Source organism: Amia ocellicauda, chromosome 1, assembly GCF_036373705.1.
Source record: "Amia ocellicauda isolate fAmiCal2 chromosome 1, fAmiCal2.hap1, whole genome shotgun sequence".
Taxonomy (NCBI): domain Eukaryota; kingdom Metazoa; phylum Chordata; class Actinopteri; order Amiiformes; family Amiidae; genus Amia; species Amia ocellicauda.
In genome coordinates this window covers 13,156,936-13,181,011 of record NC_089850.1, presented here as the reverse complement: position 1 = coordinate 13,181,011, position 24,076 = coordinate 13,156,936, and the positions used below count along the sequence as shown (strand labels likewise).

At 35.5% G+C, this 24,076-nt stretch overlaps 1 pseudogene; it reads right to left on the bottom strand.

Annotated features, from left to right (window-relative positions):
• Positions 1–3,503: 3,503 nt before the first annotated feature.
• Positions 3,504–5,261, bottom strand: LOC136758614 (zinc finger BED domain-containing protein 4-like; annotated as a pseudogene).
• Positions 5,262–24,076: the final 18,815 nt, after the last annotated feature.

Here is a 24,076-nt window from a genome sequence, read left to right as displayed (position 1 = left end):
CTCATCTGATGCACAGTTGTTAGTATGGTTGTCACACTAACTGCAGTGTATGTTGATCAGGTCAACATGGCACTGCTTGACTTCATGTTAAAAATTCAATGGAGTGGTTACATTATCTCTTGAGCCATTGATATAGAAATGTTGCAATTTAATGCTTATCCCCATCTACATTGTAGTCGCTGTGAGTTTCCAATAAAAGCATCCGTTACTCCTCGCCTAGAAAGAGGAAATCTAGCTCTGAATTGCATTGTTTCTATGAGAAATAAATACAATAAAATAAAACAAATGTCCAGGAAGCATATCCCTGTGTGGTTATGCAACTGAAGGAGAAAAAAATGTACTGGATGGATCTAATGCAAGGAGTTAAATGATGCTGTTGAATAGAGTTCCAGGTGTGATGCTGGCACAGCTCAGTAGCTTTCAGTTGGTAGAAAATGCACTCTCAGCGGGAACAGGATTGCTTGTGGGCCTCTATAGAATAAAGGGTTTGCATACTTCCACTTGTGTGCTGGTTTCAGTAATTACTGAAGACTTACATGATCAAGAAGCAACTGGAGTCTGCACATGTAGGAAACACATCTGGTTTAATCATATTCTACTACTACTATTACTACCACTACTACTACTAAAATATATGTCTGAATGGAACAATTACCACTGCATTAATGACGGTCTTAAGATATTGTTTTCGAATGCAATATCCTTGTAATGTATACACAATTTCTAAGCATGCTGGGCTGTTAAATAGATTGACATGCTCACCCAGATGTCAGTGTGTGGTCAGGTTTCATGGTCTCCTAAACGCCCTTTACTCATCATTGGGAGATCAGTGAAGCATGACTGTCATTTAAGAAAATGAAAAAATAAATAAATAAAAATACAATGAAATCAGCACTTCCTGTAATCAGCAAATTGAGTCTGAATAAGTTCTGGCAAGAACTCCCTGCTTGTGGAAGACCACATACCACTAATGCCATTCAGAGTAGTGACTAGCATTAGATACAATTGTTATTATTACTAATTACCTGCAGTGGTGCTAGAGCTAATGTAATATCATAAGTATAAAAAGCTGTGAAGAAACTAGAGTTGAATTAGGAAGTGTGTCAGTGAGCTCAGAATAAAGTGTAAGGCCGGCAGTCTACTCTTGTATTAATTACACATTAAGAAGGTCTACATGGTTTTGTACAGCTATTGTTATTATTATTATAAGAAGAATTATGACTATTATTATGTATCATATAGATAATTATATATATTCATCCAGATATATATGCACATACAAACACACATGTATATATATTCCATCTGTTAATCAAATTACTCATTACACGAATATGGATTTGAAAATAAATTTATAACCAACCAATCATGCCAGCTTTTCTTGTCACACTGATGTTCAGAAAAAGAAAATTGGGGAAATGCCTCTGACCATTTTGTTTATCCTCCTAAATAATAGATAAGCATAAGCATATAAACACAAATGCTTGATATATTATATATATTCCATCTGTTAAGATATTTTCTAATGCTACTGCTGCGATGTCTCTTGGAAAGGAGAGACTACCAGGAGATTTGCTGGACGTTTCTCCACACGGAAAAAGTACTAAACACCTCAACTGTTTTTGAAATTAAGAACTGGAATTTGATCAAAGACTTGTGGGTAAAGGCTCTGATTCAGCCTTAAAACCCACGGAATGAATCCCAGATTGGAGCGGCGGTGAGAACGAAGTGCTGCCTTAATGAACAGAATAATAGAACCATGGAAAGTTAATCTGAAATGTATGAGAACACGGCAGAGTATAAAATAACAGGAAATAAATTAGACTCACTATGTACTTTTTTTTTTTTTTATGAGTGAACATGCAGATAAATATAGTCTACACAATTATAATAACTGCCTTAAGGTTAGCCACACAAAAGTAAACCAATCAATCAATCAAAAGGGGCAAAAAATAAAGAAAGTTTGCAAACTAATGTCTAAAACCTCACTGGGGCCACTAAATAAATGTCTTTTTAAGGGTTTATGAAAATGCATTGTATATCAGTTTTTAGAAACTATAAATTAAGGGATTTGGTTTGCAAAAAGTAGGCTTTATAAAATCACTTTGAAACCAAAAAGTGTCTTGCCACTTTTTAAATGTATGCTGATTTCAGGAGAAAATAAAAATGTATGTGTTGAAATCCCTTTAATGCTTAATTAAATCTGCCACCATGTGAGAATCTGTTATGTTGTTGTGTATGGTTAAACTATATGCATTCAAATGGTCATATGTTCATATGTTTACTCCATGCTGTAGATATCCCTGTGTTTTGACATCAAAAAGGTTTTATACTTCTGGTTTTAAATTTAAAAATGCAGGGCCTAGTCTGCAAAACTGCTCACCTAAGTTTAATACTTCTTACTCGTGAGGCACTGCAAGGTATTTCTGAGTGATTCTGTTATTAATGAATAAGATGAGATCTTATTGTTCAAGCTTATTTGCTCCCCATCCATCACTGATTTAGTGGGACTACAAGTGTACTGACTGGAGGAGTGACTCCAAAGCTCATACAAAGAAGCATTGTATAAATGCAAAATTAAAGACTTGATAATAGCACTGATTTTACTCCAGCAGGCAGTTTAAGCCTTGGGCTGGAATCAGAGGTATAGGAATTAATTGTGACTATTATATATGAACATATTTTAAGATAATATGTACAAGTTAAAATGGACAGGAACCTGTTGTCTTTTCTACTATTTAATGACATACACATTATGATACATGCTGGTTAATTGGTGGCAAAGTTCTTTGAACCAAGTAACAGCCCTAGTTCATAAAAGCAGCAATTAAAAGCACAACATGGATATCCCCTGAAGTGAATATGTGGATATCCCCCACACTGTATGTATGGTCTTCAGCCTTTCATAATATGTTGCCAATAATTTATTTTCATTTCCAATTATTTTAATCTCTTAGCGATTGTTCCTGAAAAACACAACAATCCATGGCAATAAACACATCACATGACTAGAGGTCGACTGATATAGGATTTTGCCGATACCGATACCGAAGTTGGGAAGACAAGCTGATAACCGATTAATCGGCCGATAGTTTTTCAAATTGATACTGAATTAAAAAACAACACTTAAATTAAAATAATGCTGAACTTTATTACAAAAATAAACAGTACTGACTGAACCATGAAAATGTTTAGTACTTGTTTAACTAAAATAAAAATATTAATATTAATATATGAACTGTATTAATAGATATTAAAGTAAATAAAATATAAACATCCAAACTGAACCAAAGAGTAACACTCCAAATAGCATAAATAAAAATAGGTACATGAAAAATGAATTAAAAAAACACTTCAAAAGACACAACAAAATTTGAACTTGTGTGAAACAGGAGAAATTTAACAGGTCCTGTTAAAGAACTACAATGGATAAAAAGTATAACATGATCCATTTTCTAGTTCTGGCAGTTCTATTTTAATATTCAAAGTTAAGAAGCTTCAAATTATAATGCAGAAAGCAGAGTTGGTGTGCATGGTGTCCAGTCAGTCGGCTCCTCCTGCCTTGTTTCCTCTGCCTTGGAGAACCGCTTTGTCACGCTGTCAAGCATGGTCTTGTGTAAAGTTTTGATCCATCCTGAGGATCGACCCTCCGCCTGCAGCATCAGCTTCAGAACAGATACACTGGGGATAATGCACGCTGCTGAAGACTCAGAGTGACTCATCTCCATTGTGACTTCTTCTATGGGAGCCAGAGTGTTAATCAGGTTACCGACAATTTCCCACTGTGCGGCAGATAAGCAGTTGATATGCCTGTGTTCACCAGAATACACATTCAGTGCCCGTTTCTGTTCATACATTCGCTGTAGCATGTGAAGAGTGGAATTCAAGTGAGTTTGGACAGCTTGGATTATGTTGTGCTTTGGGACACCCAGCTCCTCCTGAATGGTCCTTAGCTTCTGATTGGCCAGTACAGAGTGGCTAAAGTGAGATGCACATCTTTTCAAAATGCCAATAATGTCCAGAACAGCTCTTTGACTAGATAGGCCATCATTAATAATGAGCTGAAGCATGTGAGCAGTGCAGTTTAAATCAGGAAGTTCAGCCAGTTTCATACCATGTTTGCTCCCCCATCTCTTAGGACAAGAACTACACGTTCTGTTGCAATATCCCAATCTTCTAACATGTTCAGGAAGGTTTCTTGAATATAACTGGCTGTGTGTGATCCAGTCATGGGCTTGACATTTAACACCACTTGCTTTCTAGACCAGTCCTCGGAGATGAAATGTCCAGTAAGGCTCATCAGGGATTATGTAGTTCCAGACCAACAGTCAGTTGTGAAGGCAATGAATGGGGCCTTGTCCTTTGTCAATACTCTGCAATATGTTTCATGAAGCATTTTTGTTTTGTAAAATTTTTCATCTTTAATCCTGTACCTGGGTTCCATATGGGAGATGAGCCTTTTAAATCCAAGGTCTGAAACGACTGAAAATGGTTGGTTGTCAGTGGCAATCATTTTCATGATAGCTGCATGAATCTGTATCCTTCCATCCTGCCTTGCTTTCAAAAAGTTGAAACACTGATGGCTGAGAAGGATCTTTCATGTCCTTTTTTTTCCTTGCCTCTTCACTGACTGCTGGATGGTTGTGCTTGAGATAACTCCACATGTTGGTGGTATTTTTACCTACAGATGTTGATGCCCCCATGCTGATTATTATGTCTCAGATATTACACTGTGCTTTTCCTTGTCGACACTTCGATAAAATACTCCCACACTGGTACTTTCTTTAAAGCCTTTGCAATCTGAAAATAATTAAAATATTAATAAAATATTAAAGGTCAAATGTGTGAAAATTTCATTGGTAAGTAACACTTTACAATAAGGTAAATGCATTAATTAAAGTTAAGAGATATAACTTAAAACAATTAAAAATGTATTTAGTAAATGTTGAAATTAACAATGAAGAGTACGTACACAACATTTTACATGCTGTATTTGATAGGGTTTCTCTTCTCATGAAAAGCGTGAGGTAAACGCTCTTTATTACTCTAAAACCAAGACAATGACCGCTTCACTTCTGGCGATGGGGTCTTTAATGTGAAACTAGGGCAAACAAATAAATGAATTGCAATGTCTTGTTATTTTTTTTAACGCTTCTTTAAGATTCAGTGCTGTTTTTTGTTTGTATTTTGCGCTGTTAAGCTCGTTTAAATTCTCCGTGAGAAACTTGTCACACACACACACCAGCAGCGTCGCCAGCCATTTTTGCTGGGGGTTCAGCCCTAAACCTTTTGAGTGTAGCCCCGAATATAATTTTAATGTGTGATAGTTTTCGTAACATGCTGTCAAAATAAAAGCAGAAAACACCGTCAGCACAAAAAAAATTGAGATCAGGGGATATTCATAAAACATTCGGGGGTGTAGCCCCCCTAAAACCTAAAAAGTCTAGTGACGCACCAGGCACACACACATACACCGATCAGTTGATGATTATCTAATAAAAACGACAAAAATACGTATTACTGTGAGGATAAAAAAATGCATTTCTGATGCATTTCTTATTTGTTTATACGTTTCTCTTGACTGCATGAAGATATTTTTCTCAAATCACTCACTACCTTTAAATATACAACTTAGCTGGCTAAAGCATAAACGTGACTGGATATAAACTAATGCAAATAGATGGTAATAATTTGTAACATTCCTGACATTTAAACATTTGGGTAGGACTTGTGTGTTTTTTGTCACATTGTTCCAACCACTTGAGGACAGCTTTAATGTTAGCGTCCTGTCAGATTGTATGCAAACATACTGCTGTTCTCTGTTAATGCAGCATCTTGTCAGGTAATTAATTACTTTATAATGATATGACAACATGTACTGTAGTGTACTGTATACATACCTTTTAGCTGTTGGTGTTTTAAATCTGCACTGTTCAGCTCGTGCAGTTTCCGCTGCATTCAATGTGCTAGTCTCACGTGTCAAACCACCACCACGAGACCTCAGTGATAGTTTGTATTTCGCCTCTAGAGGCCTCTCCCATACTGTATAACCACAGCACGCCCTTCCCAGTCTCTCCACCACCGGACACAACGGGACACAACAGGGAAAAGCTATCGGTGTGGATTTTTGCCGATAACCGATAATTACAGAAATCGTTATTTGTGCCGATTAATCAGCAAAACCGATATATTGGTCGACCTCTACACATGACTATGATTTTTGGTTGTTTATTTAAAAGAGGTTACTCAATGCCACCCTTTGGATCCAAGTGGGCCTTGAATACTACAACTAATATGAAGCACCGAAAGAAGCTCCCTGACATTAATTACATTTAAATCCTTGTATTTAAATCCTTTAATACATTAGGTACCAGTAAGTCTACCACCTGTCACTGATGGATAGAAAAATGGTACTTAGGTTTGATCAGTTTCTAGCTGCAGATCACGTCTGCTTGTAGATGAAGGGCTGCTAAACTAAAGCACTTCAGACTTCATGCAGATATTATTTATATGCTGTGAATGAAAAGTTAATAACTCAGAAGAAACCAGAGTTGACCTCTCTTGCAAGAGTTAATCCAAGTTAACAGAGACACGAGCTCATGAAAGAGATAGATGGGTGCCAGTAAGCTCAGGACAACCATTAGGGGCCAAACACAAACCAGATGTTATTGACCTAAAGAGTTACCACAAGTTTCATAAATCTGACTTACATAAAATCAAGCTAACCGTTTCTCTCAATAAACGATCACTTCAAACGATTTTATTCAAACGATCTTCGACATTTGCTTATTGGGCTTGGAAGGAGGCCTGAAATAATTTTAAGATTAATACAGATCTATAAAGTCCCTTCCAGATGCGATCATACTCTTGATGAAGTGTAACTTAATGTTAATTTAGCAGAAGAAAAAAATTAAGATTATTACAACAAAGTTAAGCTTCTGGAAATCACCTAAAATTAGAACCTGTGCAAAGATGCATTGAGATTAATTTGTTGTCATGGAGAAAAGTCTTAACACTCAAAAGATTATCATCCTTCACAAGTATGGTGGTGGCTATTAAAAAACACCTCAAATATTATCCCACTATTACAAGCTTTCAAGTGCTTTTTCAACTGCTCAGATATTCAGATACCTGAATTAACAGCTATATTTTGTAAGTCACCCTTTACAAGGGCATCTGATAAGAAATAAATAATAATAAATAATAATACAAACAGAACACTCAACAATGGCAATGATGGTAACCTAACTGCGGGGGGTTTGGAAAGGCAGTACAAAAGCCCCTATGTCAGGTGAAGAGTCTGACACTGGTTTGGGGCGGTGTGGATTAGACGCTCAGAAGTACGCTTGGGAGTGAACAGCTGTCTGAAACCCATCGACATCCGACTGCGCAAAATAATGCTGTGTCTTGGATTCCTCATATCGATGTTATTCAGACACTGAGGTTGCTGTGGAGTTTAGACCGATCACGGTGTACATGTGCCTATTACAGTGAAGTCACTCCCCTCGTCTCAGAAGAGTACTCAAACCCCCTTACATCAGGGACCAGTTTTTTGGTGTGTAGGGTTTGCCACTCATTGGGGGCTGTGTGCTGCTCAGAAGCCTCAACTGGAAGCCGTGTCAAGATCCGACTGCATTTGCTCTGCCCCCTTTATAATACTACCCTCACTGATTGCCAGTAATTTTTCTGAATGAACTCTATTTAGCTGCCAATTGCAATGCCTGTCCAAGGTTTGCCAATATGGCCAATGGGGAAGGACTGTATTAAAAGGAAACAAAATAAACTACCACTGAGTTACAAGAATAAAAGTTGCATTTTGGGATTGTACCTCACAGACGTCTGTCTATTGGAAAAGGCAAATGGCCGAGTCTTGTTTAAACCTGATTTCCAGGGCTTTGTCATCCTGAAAATGTAAATCTTTCACATTTTTAATTCCACATAAATCTTTTTTAAAAGGGGGGTGCAATTTAAAAGATTGCAAACTGATATTCATCACGGACTACTTTTATCTACTGAAAAAGGAAAAAAAGTTTGCTGTAATATGATACAGTATTACAGAATCACACCGTATGCACAGTGCTCCATACATTTGTTTTAAATATATACTGTTTTTGTGTGTATGTTGCCTCTATTTACAAAGCTAGTTTCGTTGCCAGGGAAATCTGAATGAAAGATACTGGTGTAAGTATGCATCACTTAAACTGATCATTTAAAATTTTCTACCATAAAATAAATCCCTCCATACCTTTAATTAATGTAAATTACAGAGAAATGGGAGTAAACTTCAGTGGAAAGAAACATGTGCTTTACATTTTCAGATTAGAGAACCCAAATTGAAATGCTATATATGTTGTATATCTTTTTTTGTCTGCTGGTAACAAACTACATTACATGCTTGTCAAGTCCATCTGATACAGTTTTAAGAATTAGTTTCTCTGATCTGATTATAAATGTAAACTGAAAACAATTTCCAAAGGGAAATCTGAGTCAAATTTTCCTTTTATTATTTTAATTATTTTTTCCCAGACATAGGCTTTTATCAACTAACAGTATGGAAGTTCAGTTTAAAACCATAAAATAATGTTTAACAAGGTCTAGATTTGATCTAGGGCCAATCTGTAGTTTTCACACATATTATCTACATGATGTAGTTTAACACATCCACCCCATGTCACAAACAGGAAAGAGAACCAAATCAGGCATATGTAGTTCAGCTGAAGCCCTCACATTATACTGACTTTCTTGGTGTCACAGAAAGTGTGTCAATCATATTTAAGTGGTGGGGATCTTCAGAAAGTCCAAATGAATGAATGCTGGTGAATGAGGACATTAAAAATGACAATTTAATAGACTTCAGTAATAAATATAATTTTCTTTCCTTCAGAATAATATAATATTACTAAATAACTTGTAACATTGAATGACATAACTTAAGATCCTTGTCAAAGTCGTGCTTTTGAAGTGCAACAAAACCATTTTAGATCATTTTATGAAATAAAATCTATTTTGTCGTATTCATACATTAACTATGTCTCCCATTTATTTAAATAACAGAATCTTTGCATTACTATTTCCATTTTTAGAAGAAAGTCTATAAAAATGTATAGCCAGATGGACATACCTAAACATCACAGCATTGCTCGGGTATAGATTAAAGCACAGAAATAGTACAGGATTGTTATAAATCAAGGCATGCTTTCATGTTGGTACTGTAGAAAATACATAAATCAAAGTACTTTTTGAATACTTTTTTTTTTACAATATGCAAGTACTTACATGTGTATGTAATAACGAATGGGGGTGGGGAAACCATCATTTAATATTGGTGTTTAAATGAGAAAATAATAGGAAACACCCTGTTTTATGATTTTCTGCAAACAGAATTAAAAAGTAAATAAATGTGATTAATTAGTTTATATAGTAGAAATAACAAGAAATGATTATAAGGGTTTCTAGAAGTTTCTAGAAAAATAGGACTGAGATATAGGACGATTTATATGAAGTGTTAAATCAATCCCATTTCCTCCTGAAAATAATTAGACAAAGATTTGCCATGCTTTATTTTAAGGGGCATGAAATGCTTATTAGAAATTATAAGTTATATATTTTATTTCAGGTGTGTTTTTGAAGGATAGGATTAACAACTAGGCAAGATATACTTTTACAAACTGATTTATATTGGCCAACTCTCAGAAGAAACCATTGATAACATGTTATAATGTAATCGAATGTAATAAATATGTTATAACATGTCATTCTTAGTAGATGTTATTGATAAATAGTCAAACTGCTTACTATATGTCAACTGACTCTTAATTGCATCAGTTGAAAAATAAAAGAGTAAAAGTAATGAAACTGAGGCCATAGTTAAATTCACTAAATTGTTGTATTTTATCGATACAATTCAATATTGTGAGTCTAAAACATCCTTATTACATGCACATGCTATGCGGTAAATGCTTCTGAGCTCCAGGGTCGGTTTTATAGGTATCAGAGCCACATCAGTGAGACACTAATGCATATTGAGGCCTATCTTCTATTTCCTGTTGATAGATTTGTGTTCATAAGTTTCAGTTCTTGTCATTACATTTATCTGTGCCACTCACACAAGGTATATTCAATTAGGCCTGGCAGGTGAGAAGAATCTAAAGCGCTATCATGTTTTGTTTCGTTATCTACTCTCTCCTACCGGGCTAGATCTTAGCCATTCTAACATCCATCTAATAATGATGGGGGGATGTCCTGGCTGGGTGGAAATGGAAAGAAGACATTTATCTTTGAGGTTGTTCCTGGAAAGACCACCCAGCATCATGTAAGTCGTTCGTTGTAATAGGGTAAACAGTGACCTTAACTTTTAAACATCACATTGCAGTCCTGAAAGAAATGGGAATGTCCTAGGATTGATCTCTGCCTGCCAGTGAATAATTATAACCAGTAACAGTAACAGTAACAGTAACTATAGGCATTATTATTATTTATTTATTTATTTATTTATTTATTTCTTAGCAGACACCCTTATCCAGGGTGACTTAACATTAGAGCATTATAAAAGCACAATACAGTGTAGAATTACAGATCAAATTAGTAGATGTTATACTCTGTAGCCCTTTGCAAAGGACAGGGCACATATTTCACAGAAGATCCTGTCTAAGTAAGGCATTTAGGGCAGCAGTTGGATGTTCGGATGCTGCAGGAGCAGTGAATGCATTATAATTCCAAGGGAATATGCATAGTCAGACTGGAAAGAATGTAGATCCTGACAGAATCTAAAAACTAACAGTAGTGAAGTCTGCCTGTTCATAGACAGGTCAAGACTGTGGAAGCCAATCTTACAGTTTTTTGTAAAGTAGTTTTTTAAATGGGTGTCCTGTCCTGTTATAACTATTGGTTGGTAATACCTCGTAGTCTCGAACTGTAATCGTTCTGTAGTCACAGAACAGCCACATAATAGTCTCCACCATGTGGCACCCTACATTCCCACAGTGTTTCCTTGCTACTGTGGCATCAATTTGGCATGCTGGACCACTATTGCTGACTGACAAAAGTGTAATGTCAGTATGGTCTTCTTGCTTGGCAAACGTTATGGCCCTGTCATGTAAGCCACACAATGTGTGCTCTCTAATTAAATGATTTCCACATGCACATGATAAAAAATTCAACCAACGTGTGGAAAATACTGTAATTTTCCAAGGAGCTGAGAACACCTACTCAATAATAAAATGTCACTTTGACCAAATCATAATGAAGCATCATGTCAAAGCTGCTCTGTAGGCATTTGAGAGCCTGGGTGATCTATTGGAGGGAAGTTCTATACATTCCTCTAAATACAGACTTTTTTCTGGTTAGAAAACTGGCATATTCAAAGAATGGAGCTTCTGATTGGAAAAGGCCCTCAATCATGGCACAAACACTGCTTCCTTTGACAAAGGGATGAAGAAGATAGCTGACAACCCATAAAACTCGGTCTTGGAATCACACTTGGCATCTGAGGTCTCAATGTCTCGGCCAACACCAGACCGAGACCTTTGAACAGGATCTGTCAATATTGCACGCAATTTCATTTCCTATACATGCAGTAATACAAAGCCTCTCTTTCTGTTATAATTCAACACAATATATAGCCTACAACTAGTAAAGCAGGTTATTATTACATAATAATTACATAATAAACCGACAATACAGTTAATTAAATAATATGCAAAATACATCCTGCAATGTAACTTGTGTAGATAACTGCTGTTCTGTTAGTCGTCTTTCTGTTAGAATGTGGCTATGTACATTATAGAGACAGACACTGCGCTCAGCATCTCACAATGAAAGACATGTGATTTGAACTAGAAAATAAAGAATAACAGCCACAGCAGATTTATCTTCGTAGTTTCCCAGTTTTGTTAAGTTTCCCAGTTCTCCTCTCCTTCTGTGTCTAGATCAATTCCAGTCCTCACTGGAAATACCTTTACTCGGTTTAGGTCTTCAGAGTTTGTGCAAGTGGCCTCTATTTTATCATTACAGTCCCCCAGAAACAACTCTGATGTCATCCACCACCCACAAAAATTAACTGAATGTAGATACAATTGCTACTCATGAAAATCAAACGAGGAAAATTACAAACCAGTGTGTTTATTTTGTAGCCTTCCAAAGCAATCTGAACTGTCTAAAGATGAGCAAAAAGTCCACACCGACTGACCAATGTGAAGGTGTAGATGTTACAGAAGTACAGCCCGCTGTCACACAGTACAGGTATCAGTGCTGTGTCGTCCATTTCTGGACAGAAGGTATCATACTCTTACTCATAGGATGTTGTTCCAGAACTGTACAGGGTTCAATTGGTGTTTTTTGGCAAACTCTAATCTGGTCTTCCTGTTCACATCTTGTGGTAAACCTTCTGCATTTACTCTGGTGAAGACTTCTCTTGATTGTTGACTTTGACACAGATATGCCTACCTCCTGGAGGGTGTTCTTGATCTGGCCAACTGTTGTGAAGGGGTTTTTCTTCACCAGGGAAATAATTATTCTGTCATCCACCACAGTTGTTGTCCGTGGTCTTCTGGGCCTTTTGGTGTTTTTGAGCTCACCAGTGTGTTCTTCATTTTTATGAATGCACCAAATAGTTGATTTGGCCACACCTAATGTTTTTGCTATCTCTCTGATTGGTTTGATTTGATTTCTGAGGCAAAACTGAAGGCAAAACCCCCCAAGAACAAGCAGGAACTAAAGACAGCTGCAGTGCAGGCCTGGCAGAGCATCACCAGGGAAGAAACCCAACATCTGGTGATGTCTATGGGTTCCAGACTTCAGGCAGTCATTGATTGCAAAGCATTTGCCACCAAGTATTGAAACTCACAATTTAATCCATGATTGTGTTAGTTTGTCCAATTACGTTTGAGCCCCTAAAATTAGAGTGACCACATATAAAAATGGGTGTAATTCCTACACCGTTCACCCAATTTCTACCGTCAAATTAAAGATGAAAGTCTACACTTAAAGCATCTTGATTGTTTCCTTTTAAATCCATTGTGGTGACGTACAGATCTAAAATGATTGTGTTACTGTCCAAATATTTATGGACCTAACTGTATGTTAAATATATTTTAGTATGTAATCAATATATTTATGTAATAGTTTGAAAATATATATTGATGATCATTTTTACAATATATTTTAAATGTATAAAATAAATTACAGACTAAGATATACTTAAAAAATATCTGATATATTTTTACTATACAAAAACGGGGAAAATTGTGCCATATGAAAGACACGAGGATCACACATTTCTACCATATATACAAAAAATATTTTGTTCCATATGGGAACCTTCCACAAATAACTGATGAGGGAAAAGTAAAGCCCAGCACGGAGAGATTTTTTTTGCATTACTGAAGACATCAAAAGAGTTTTCAAACTCTTGCATAAAACAAAGTCTTGAGTTTATTAACTGGCCTGAACCAATATGGACACGCTTCCCAGATTTAAAAAAAGTTATAATAACAAAAATACAAGTAAGCATTTTCTGGACCATAGGGTTATTTTGTAAGTACGGGAATGGTCTGGCATCAGACAAACAAATAGAAATATGTTTATACACAGTTCCATGCTAAGGTAAATCCTCACAATTTTCTCCAGCAAACTGCTTTTATAGTCAACAATCATGTTCTGTTTGTCTAAATACAGGATTGTAAAAAAGGTTTCATTTTTATTGCTCATGGGTTTACAGAAAAATAGATAGAAATTGTAGGTGATTAACTACACTCCAATAAGAAGTAAATATCAGTTAGTCATAGCCCAGATAAGTGACTGAAACAGTCAGATCTTTATAATGTAGTTTGAATAATACAATAAGGAAGTAAATTAAAGCATTCAATTAAAACGACTGAAATAAATTGTAGGCCACAAATCCCAGAGGCTCTATAGCATTTCATTGTCAGTGGCATTAATAGTGGGCACTATGTATTTCACTATTATTAGTAGTACTTATTTGCTTTTGACTTGTCTCTTTCTATAACTAGTTGAAAGGAATATTAGGTCCAATTCAGCCTGGATTTGAGGGCTGATTAAGTTTTTAAGAATGTAGTACATATGTTTTGATTGTTTGATTTTTATTTAAGAAAGCAATGTACCGCACTGGAAGTAGATTTTTGCCTTCTGCCACTGTTTATTTCGGCGAGCAGTAAAATCGATTAGACTCACTGCCAAAATAAACAAGGAGAAGCCAAACGCTGACGTGGAGAGAAAGACAGACAGCAAAGAAAAATAATAATGATAATACTAATCCAGAAGAATTTGTCTGGATCTCTAATTCAGAGCTGGATAATAAAATAAATATATTAATCAGGTTTCATAGCTATTTCACTAAGGTCCTTGGCTTCAGATTTTTAAGCTGAATGAGAAGAAAAGACTAGAAAGGCCAAAATACAATAGCCTTGATCATTAGCAATATCATTTGAATTTATACATAAACTTTTGTGGACATACAGAGATACCTTATAGAAAGAGTGTGCATGTCCCTCATGGTGCAATGAAATGAAAGAAAGTCTAATAGATGTGAGTGAGTCATTAGAAAGTAGTAATACAATAAAACTATGTATGTCCCTTTTGCCTCCCCTTTGGCAAGGGAAGACAGTGGGTAGGAGGGTTTGAATTATTTAATATACAATTATTCAAGCGTATTCAGGATATTATAATATGCAGGGATACTTTCTCAGACTTAAGATTTAAAAAAAAAAAGTTCCTTCAGAGTTTTCCTAGTACGATGACAAGCCCATATGCCAGTAACTGCCAAAATCCAGGAAAAGATCTGAAAGTTCTTTAAAGATATCCAAGATAAATAAACTAGTTTATGGGATTTCCAGGTGTGCTTCCTTAGTGAAAACAACCTCTCATGGTCGCATCATAACTTTAAAAATCTTAAAAAGCCTAAATTAAATGAAGGCTAAGCCCAGTCTGAAGAATGATGGCCTTCAGGGTTGAGACACTTATCTGACTATTAGCTGTGAGTAAAAGAATAATCCTCTTTGGAATATAACCTTAAGTAACACTGACATTCCCTTGAGCATCCAAGATGAAATATTTCAATTTGAAATCTGCTGGCAGCCTTTACAGCTCTTCATTTCTTAATAGAAATGAAGCAGAGCGAGAGAGTTTTATTTTTAGCAATAACTTAAGACCCAACATCACAACTCTCTGTCATTTCCTCAGTACTAGCCCAAATATATTATTATTATATTATATATACACCGATCAGCCATAACATTATGACCACCTGCCTAATATTGTGTAGGTCCCCCTTTTGCCGCCAAAACAGCCCTGACCCGTCGAGGCATGGACTCCACTAGACCTCTGAAGATGTGCTGTGGTATCTGGCACCAAGACGTTAGCAGCAGATCCTTTAAGTCCTGTAAGTTGCAAGGTGGGGCCTCCATGGATCAGACTTGTTTGTCCAGCACATCCCACAGATGCTCGATTGGATTGAGATCTGGGGAATTTGGAGGCCAAGTCAACACCCTGAACTCATGATTCATCAGACCAGGCCACCTTCCTCCATTGCTCCGTGGTCCAGTTCTGATGCTCCACGTGCCCATTGTAGGCGCTTTCGGCAGTGGACAGGGGTCAGCATGGGCATCCTGACTGGTCCGCGGCTACGCAGCCCCATACGCAACAAACTGCGATGCACTGTGTGTCCTGACACCTTTCTATCAGAACCAGCATTCACTTTTTCAGCAGTTTGAGCTACAGTAGCTCGTCTGTTGGATCGGACCACACGGGCCAACCTTTGCTCCCCACGTGCATCAATGAGTCTTGGCCGCCCATGACCCTGTCGCCGGTTCACCGCTTTTCCTTCCTTGGAGCACTTTTGATAGGTACTGACCACTGCAGACTGGGAACACCCCACAAGAGCTGCAGTTTTTGCCTGTATGTCTGTCTGTATTTATCAGGATCCTTCTACCGTTCTGCAAATCTAAGTACAAGGAGTGATGATAATCTTGAAATATTCTCACAACTCGTATTTTAGGAATGGGACCAACCAAAGCAAACCGATCATTCCTGGCTTATCTACCGCAGGACATCAGCAAAGTATTACTATGTCATTCATTCGGCTTATAAAATAGACAAGCAAAGTGTCTGAATTGTAACTGGCTAATTTATGTTGTCTACAGTAAATTATTTCAGACAGCCGTTACATTTCTTATTTAATCGTTTTAGTTTGTATTGAATGTTCGCCAGCAAAACATACCATGTATGTACACTATTTAATGTATAAATGCTAATGGTATAGATGACAAGGCCTGTTGCAAATCATACTGAAATACAACTAGCTTTGAAAAACCATGCATGAGCCATTGACTTACATAAATGTGTATTTTCTATTCCAAAGGAAAATGTAACAGTCAATATGTTGTACTGGAATTTCACCTGAGTGGAGAACGTGTGGTATGCACAGAAAAAGACAGGAAGAGCAACAGCTTTTGAAATCAGTTTTCAAGGGAGCAGAGGGTGAGAATGAGAGGGTGCAGTATAAAGTATGCTGAACTGTACAGATACAGTATATGTCGATCAGACCAGAAATGCTGATTGCAGATTAGAAAATTGCATGATGAATGGTGGTGAATGCCAATTAATCCAAACTCATTTATTATCTTAACTGAAATGTGCAGTAAAACAACATGTCCATAGTCAATCATGAAGCATGTAGGTGATGCCATTTGTGGGCATTTCATGTGACAGACAACCTAGCAGTATAGTATGCACCATGACTGGAGGAGTGCCGATTCCCTCTAAATCTAAATCCTGTCTGAAAAGCCAGGCATATCTGACATCAAATCTGCAGGAGAAAACATTTTTACACACACATTTCTGTGGTTGTACACTATAAAAGTCATTATGTGTCCGTATTTTCCTTCTTCCACTAATACTTTTCTTACCACAACTCTTTGGACTTTTACTGTATTATTTCCTCAAAGAGATGACTGAATACTTTATAGAAAATAGTCATGTTTTCTTTCTTGCCGATACTTTAGAACCCATCAGAAGCATTCATGATCAACCACTATGCCCTTCGATACTTTTGGGAAGAACATTCATACATAAGAACTACAGCAAGTTAAGATAGTGATACTTTTGACAACCTGTTACTTGTTATTTAATTATTAAGGATGGGTTTAATTTTCAACTGGTCACCCCTGGCAGTTAATATGTTTCAGTATTTAGAGTAAAGGTACAGTGATTCCAAACCACAGAGGCTTCTTTGGAAGATATGATGTTAAGAAAGCGATGCCGATGTTTGACCTCTAACTTACGACATTTTCTTGAAGGCTGATGTCTGTGTTAGGTACTAAATCCTGTGTGACTCGCAGTATGAGTTAAATCAAACACATGGAACTGAGCAGCAGAGACAAAAACAAAAACACAGTCTGTTAGTTGTTAAGAAAAATGGACAAGTGGACAGAGTACAAACATGCTTTTACTGCCACAGAAAGGGTACTGCAATATATATACCGGAAGATACAAATGGTTGCATTTAAAGTTTGGACAGAGAATCTAACTCAGACTTCACTTTGTTTTGGAACATTCCAAAAAAGGGAGATAAAATAATCTCAACCTCTGACCCTGTCTTTATCAATGCATAGGTAAAGCATACGTCTTTAATAATGCAGGGTAAAACATTACACACAAATATATAATAACCAATAACATAACTGCTAGTAAAATCAATTGTTTGGGTGTTTATGCCAATGGGAAAAGTAAGCAACTAGGTAAATTCTTATTTTCACAAACACAAAATAAGTTGGTATTAACCATCAGTTTTATTACTGATTGTTTTTATACTGAGATTAATTGTGTAAATTAACTATACAGCTATGTATTGCGTTTCTGTTTTATTTAAATGTAGAGAAATGTTGAGAAATACCTCAAATGGCATGAAAACATACATTAAAGAAAATGGTAGGCTATAGGCATGTGGATTGAAACCTGATGTCTTTCATGAAAATATGCATTGGTTATGCTTCCATATTCCATACATGGTTTTAATTACATTGTAAAAAGCGTTCATATTTTTGTCCTGCCTAAATTAAAAGATTATACTTGTCAACTAAAAAAATGTTAAAAATGTATTTACTTGGCATACTGTGCGACAATGGTAACTGTTCTTTTTTAAGCACCTCTCAGCAAGAAGTAATAATTGTTCTGAATCTCAGTAGCTGAAGGGACACTGTGGTGCACATTTTCAACAGGAAGTAGTAAGCACATCCAAATGTCTGGCTGGCAGCAGCACTACAGCATCAGTAAGTGCTGCCAAGGCCTTGTAATTATTAGAGAGAAACAACGACATCTGTCAATGTACTCTGATTATTAACAATGCATGGAGACACTGCATCCCATTTAGTAAAAAACTAATTACAAATATTTTGATCGAAATGGTGGTCCACTTTCATGCTCTTACTTTAAAAGAATGTACATATCTGTATTTTTCCCCATCATGTAATAATTTATGTATTGATTCAATCAACTGCAATACCATGCAGCATGTGAACACAGGATTTTAATTGATATTTAAACTATGTTAAGATCACAGGTATCTTGTGTTTACTAGCATATATGCTCATTATCGATATATACATTGAACATCTACAGATCAGTGAGCAATACGACTATAGATGTTCAATATAAAACAGGTGAATGAAAAGCAGATATGTTGCTATTACTGAAATTATCACTGAAATTAGATTATCACTCATTTTTATTTGAATTGGCAACATAATGTTTTCCAGGGCCATAAGAAAAAATCTCATCTTCCGATGGTTATAGTTCACTGAGTTCTGTAGATGGAGAAGACTTATAAGAAAGCCATTATTTTCAAAGCATGAAAATAATTGTACTTCTACGTGTTCACATACTTTTATATCTGTCAGTGGTTTGATGATGCATGTAATAACTGCTTATAGCTGGAGGCTCGTGACATGTTAGGACATGAACACACACACTAAATAACCACTCTGCCATAGAGGATTTCTTTGTGACACAGCACTTGCGTAATTAAACAGAGCCCTAAGAATGATAGGAGGATTTAAACGTAACCCTAATATGAACAGTTAACTTAATTGTCACACAAAATCTAGATAAATTGCTCAAAATAATACTCTGTAAATACCTAACCTAATTTGACTTTAATATATTTTTTACCTTCATCTGTGTCCATACATAAATCTTAAGATTCACAAATGTAATCATTTTGAGTTTTCCCTTTATTTATTTATTTTATTTATTTATTTATTTATTTATTTATTTATTTATTTATTTATTTTTCCCCAAACAGATATGGAAATTATGTAACCTAACCCCTAAATCATATTTAGAATATTTATGCTGAACTATGACTAGGGCTGGGTAAAAACATTAATTGGGATTCCATTTTGGACAATCTGATATGGATTCTTACAATCCCGAGATCAAGCTTTTAAATGCATTTTCTCAGTGAATTAAAAAATGGTGCCACCTGGCCAAACATATGAGCAAAAAAAATAATAATAAAAAGAAATAAACTTCATAGAATCTCTTTCATAAGCAATATTGGTATTGTAACTTTCAAAGTTAACAAATTAAATTTAATCGAAATCAAATTAAATCGAAAACTTAATCGAATCAGGAGATCAGTGCCTATATCCAGCCCTAACTATTACACCACATTGTATGTAGCTCAGAAGGGAGAGACTTTGCAGTATAACCCATTGCATCACATCGGTAGGTTACCAGCTCCATTGTAAGGTCAAACAATGACCTGAACCTCAACCCTTGCCAATGCCATAATCTCAAGTTATGCCCACACAAATCTATACCCAATTGAGTTAATTCAGTAAAAAAGAGCCCTTACCTTAAAAAAGCCTAGGTTTATTAATTGACAAAGACTATTTCTATGCTGTCTAATTCAAAATGCATAACATTTTGTAACATTAAAGAGCATCATTTAACACCTTCTTTAGTCATTAAAAGGAAACTGGTAGAAACTTCACTCACTTTTTCAGTTCCCCACTGTTTTATGATTCCCCTAAAGTTTGATTTAGGTTTTCATAGTCAAAACCACCCACCAAGCTATACACTTCTGTGCGAGGTACAAACATCCAGAGATTGACCATTGTTTACATTTTGATTTTATTATGCATGTATATAATTTTCTTTTTGATTAAGTACAGGACAAAAACCTCTACTGTTCTTTGTTTAATCATGAGAATTAATTGCAGTTTGGGATGATTCCAGTTCTGTCTGGATGTAATATAATTGGCCCATTACCGATTCAAACTCACAACATTTTACAGTAGAACACGTTTCTTATTACAAATTGATTTTTGTTTTTACTTTTTGCATTCATTTTGCAGATTCTTTGGTAAGATTAGTTTTGCAATTTTCCATTTCTAATGCCTTGCATGTGCTTACTGCATGGTCAGATTAAGCTCTGTTCCCACTAATGCCTCTTTTTAAATGTTCTAATATTTCGTCTGTCCCACTGATGGATATGTGAGATTCGGCAAGAGATTCACAAAGCATAACATTTCAAATATTCCATATCCAGTGTCCGTGTGTCATTGGTGTTTTTATTTGTCACGTGTGATGAGCTGTTGAAACTTTAAGTAACATTCTCACTCCTGTTTATCTCATTATCATCATTGCTTTTCCCATTCCAAGGATCCCCAATGTGACCTATGAAAAATATTATTTAATTGAGTATTGCCATCATTCATTCCTGTTTACAGGTGGGACAAAGTTTCCATTTTGAATTATTGTTATTCATTTAACATGATACACTCATGACCTCAAGGTATGGTTTGCCAATGTTCAGGAATAAACTACTGCTCGACATGCATAAACAAAGAGACATTCTTTCCTCCACTCGTTTGTTAAATATGATATATACAGCACTGCTAAGGAAGTCTGTATCTTATGCATATTTCAAAGTCTCATCTAAGGCATAAAACTTCACATTATACTTTTGACAATTAAACAAAATAAAATCCATTTGAATTATGAACTTCTTATGAAGTAAATAAGAGTAAGTAATTCTATGAAGTTGCCATTGGAGAATGAAAACATTTCTATACAGTACATTTAAGTTAGAAATTGAAGTGATACAATGAAAATAAGGTAACTACTTTCAGACCACAAAGAGGATATGTTATGAAAAGGTTAACTATTTAGATAGGTATATAAAGTTAAATTAAAGCTATATAATGTTTTCCATCTTAATAATTGAAATGTTATATTCAGCCTGAAATTCCAATTGCACAAATCTTAATTTTAAATTTTAATTTGTATTCATTATTCATCCATGTTCTTTCTAGACAAAAGGTGATAGTTGTTCTTAACACATACAAATGAGATGTAATATCATAACAGTAATTTATGACCCTGATAGATATATATAAATCAGCTATTCATTATATTTTTGACAACACAGGCAATAGTTGCTAGACACGAAGCTGTGTGGTTTTGATGTTCTCCTGGAAAAAAGATAGAGACATATGACCCAAAATGATGAGGTAATAGTAAAGACACAATCGGGAATGTGGGCTCTTAAAATATTTGAAGAGTGCTTGTTTATAGACAGACTTTAATCCGTTTAAAAGTGATGTCAACATTCACTGCTTTTTTCCAAGTCGTCTTTAATTCATATAAACAGTAACAGAAAAACAGAAATAGTAAACCAGCATTATGAAAATATGTATGCAAAATACACCTTAGGATTCAGAAATACACACACATGCATGTTATATACATTCATACGAATACACATGTTCATTGTAAAAGTTCTGGAATGGCCATCCCAGTCACCTGATTGGAATCATATTTAAATTTTGTAGCAGGTCTAAAGATTTTGATGCCCAGCTATCTACCAGTTTGAATAAATTATTATAAAAATGCTGACCTTTTCTGATAAGCCATGTTAAAATCTTAAAAATAATACATGGTGTAGTTAAATGTTTTATTTATATATACTTTATATTTAATTATTTATAATAATAATAATATACACTACCAGTCAAAAGTTTTAGAACACCACCATATTTCCAGTTTTTATTGTAATTTACACAGTTTAATGTCTCAATGTACTCTGAAATTAAATAGAACAAATAAACAATTGGAGATCAAAAAGAAATCATGGAATCATTTTGATTAACAAAATTTAACCCCTTAAGCTGAAAAACTCCTCTGATACCCTTAAAAGGGCACCAAATCCGTGTGCTTCTGTTTAATCCATGTGTACTCTTCACTGGTGTGTTGTTTGCCAAGTGTTTGGTATCCCATGAAAGGAGACTCTCAGCTTTCTAACGATGTGAAGCATTCTCTGATGTGAAAAAATCGTTTTTTCAGTGGAAATGTAAATATAATATTATGATATCTGTGTGCATGTGTTTACATTTATAAGTCATACATATTTCATTAAGTTAAGCTTCATTAAGTTCTCATACGAATTTATAATTGCATTTTATTGGTTCAGTAAAATTCCTCAGACAATTAGCAGCAGCGGTTGAAAGGGACTGAGGTTTTATGTGGGCCTTTTTGTATTTACATGAGTCAGGTTGTGCAAAACGTTACTCTGCGAAGGCTTACTGAAGGCATAGACTATTACAACCTTCAATTACGCTGTGTGATCCCAAATCAAAGCTCTGCTGGAGGGTAGTGTCTTGCATTTCAACCGTCTGTCTACTGTTAAATGGACTTTTATGTACATGGCGGAGCATCTCTTTATATACACATGCTTTTTCTTTACAGCATAATGAAAGCTAAACATTCAAAAGCCGTCCTCAATATTCTGGCTGTATACAGCACATACACATACATTATCACTTTATATTTTTCCTCCTCAAGTCAAGACACATTATATACATTAATCTTCAATGGCTTTGTTAAAACTATGTAAACTGAAGAAGATTAAAAATAATTCAAAAATTATGTCGACCTTGGACAGCAAATCAACAGAGATGGAGATCACAGAAGAAATCAAAAGGAGAGTGAAAGTGACAAAATTGCATGTTATTTGAAAGGAGATCTACCTATTTGCCTGAAAAAATAAATACTTATATTTGATCAATGCATACTACCAGCACTCAGTAATGTCTCTGAATCCTGGTCATTTAACACAACCGGCATGGGAAAATGTATACTTGGAATAACAAGAAAAGAGAGAAAAACATATAGATCTCATATAGAGTAAAAATATAAAAATGTCAATGGGCTGGACACACTGCAAGAAGAACAGATCAAAAATGGCCAAAGGAAGCTATTGAACGGATCCCAAGAGGTTAAAAAAGACATAGAAGATGACCACATAAAAGATGGGAAGATAAAATAAGAAACTTAGCTGGCATGACCTGGTACATCGAAACAAGTGGAAACCTCCTGGGGAGGCTTTCATCCAACAGTGGATCAATACAGGCTGATGGTGATGAGGAAGGGAGAGAGACAGAAATAAATTAATAGATAAAGATAAACCAACACTGGGGAATGAACCGCTTAACATTTGGCAACTAAATAGTAAAAAAAATGTATTTCCACAGCAAATATATTGTTGCTGAGAAACAAGGTTCCAAAAACATTGTAAATGTATTACTAATGTTCATTGAACCCAGCTCTTTCAATAAGGCTATGTTGACCTCTGGAGAACAAGAACCTCCTGAGGGAAAATAAATGCATTGTAAAACTAAGCCACAGTGGTAATGCTGTTTAATTGTGAAATAAGAAATTGATGTAATCAGTCCAGAAACGTACTCTGGCAAGAAAAGTGGTAATCATAAAAGGTTTCAACTAAACCATTTCATTAGATGTGAGGTTGTTTGAATTCGTGTTAGTTTGGTTCTTCTTTTATGAATATTATAATGGAAAAGAAAACCTAACAATGTAACTGTGATCACATAACATTGTCCTAATCTCTTTTCAGTCATGACTTCAGGAATTCTACTTGTCAGCTCCATGACATTTGAAACAAAATGAAAATGTGAACTTCACTGAAGGATTCCTGAATTCAATTCAACCATTCATGTCATCTATAAATACTGGTTGAAACTGTTAATTTATACAATGAAAC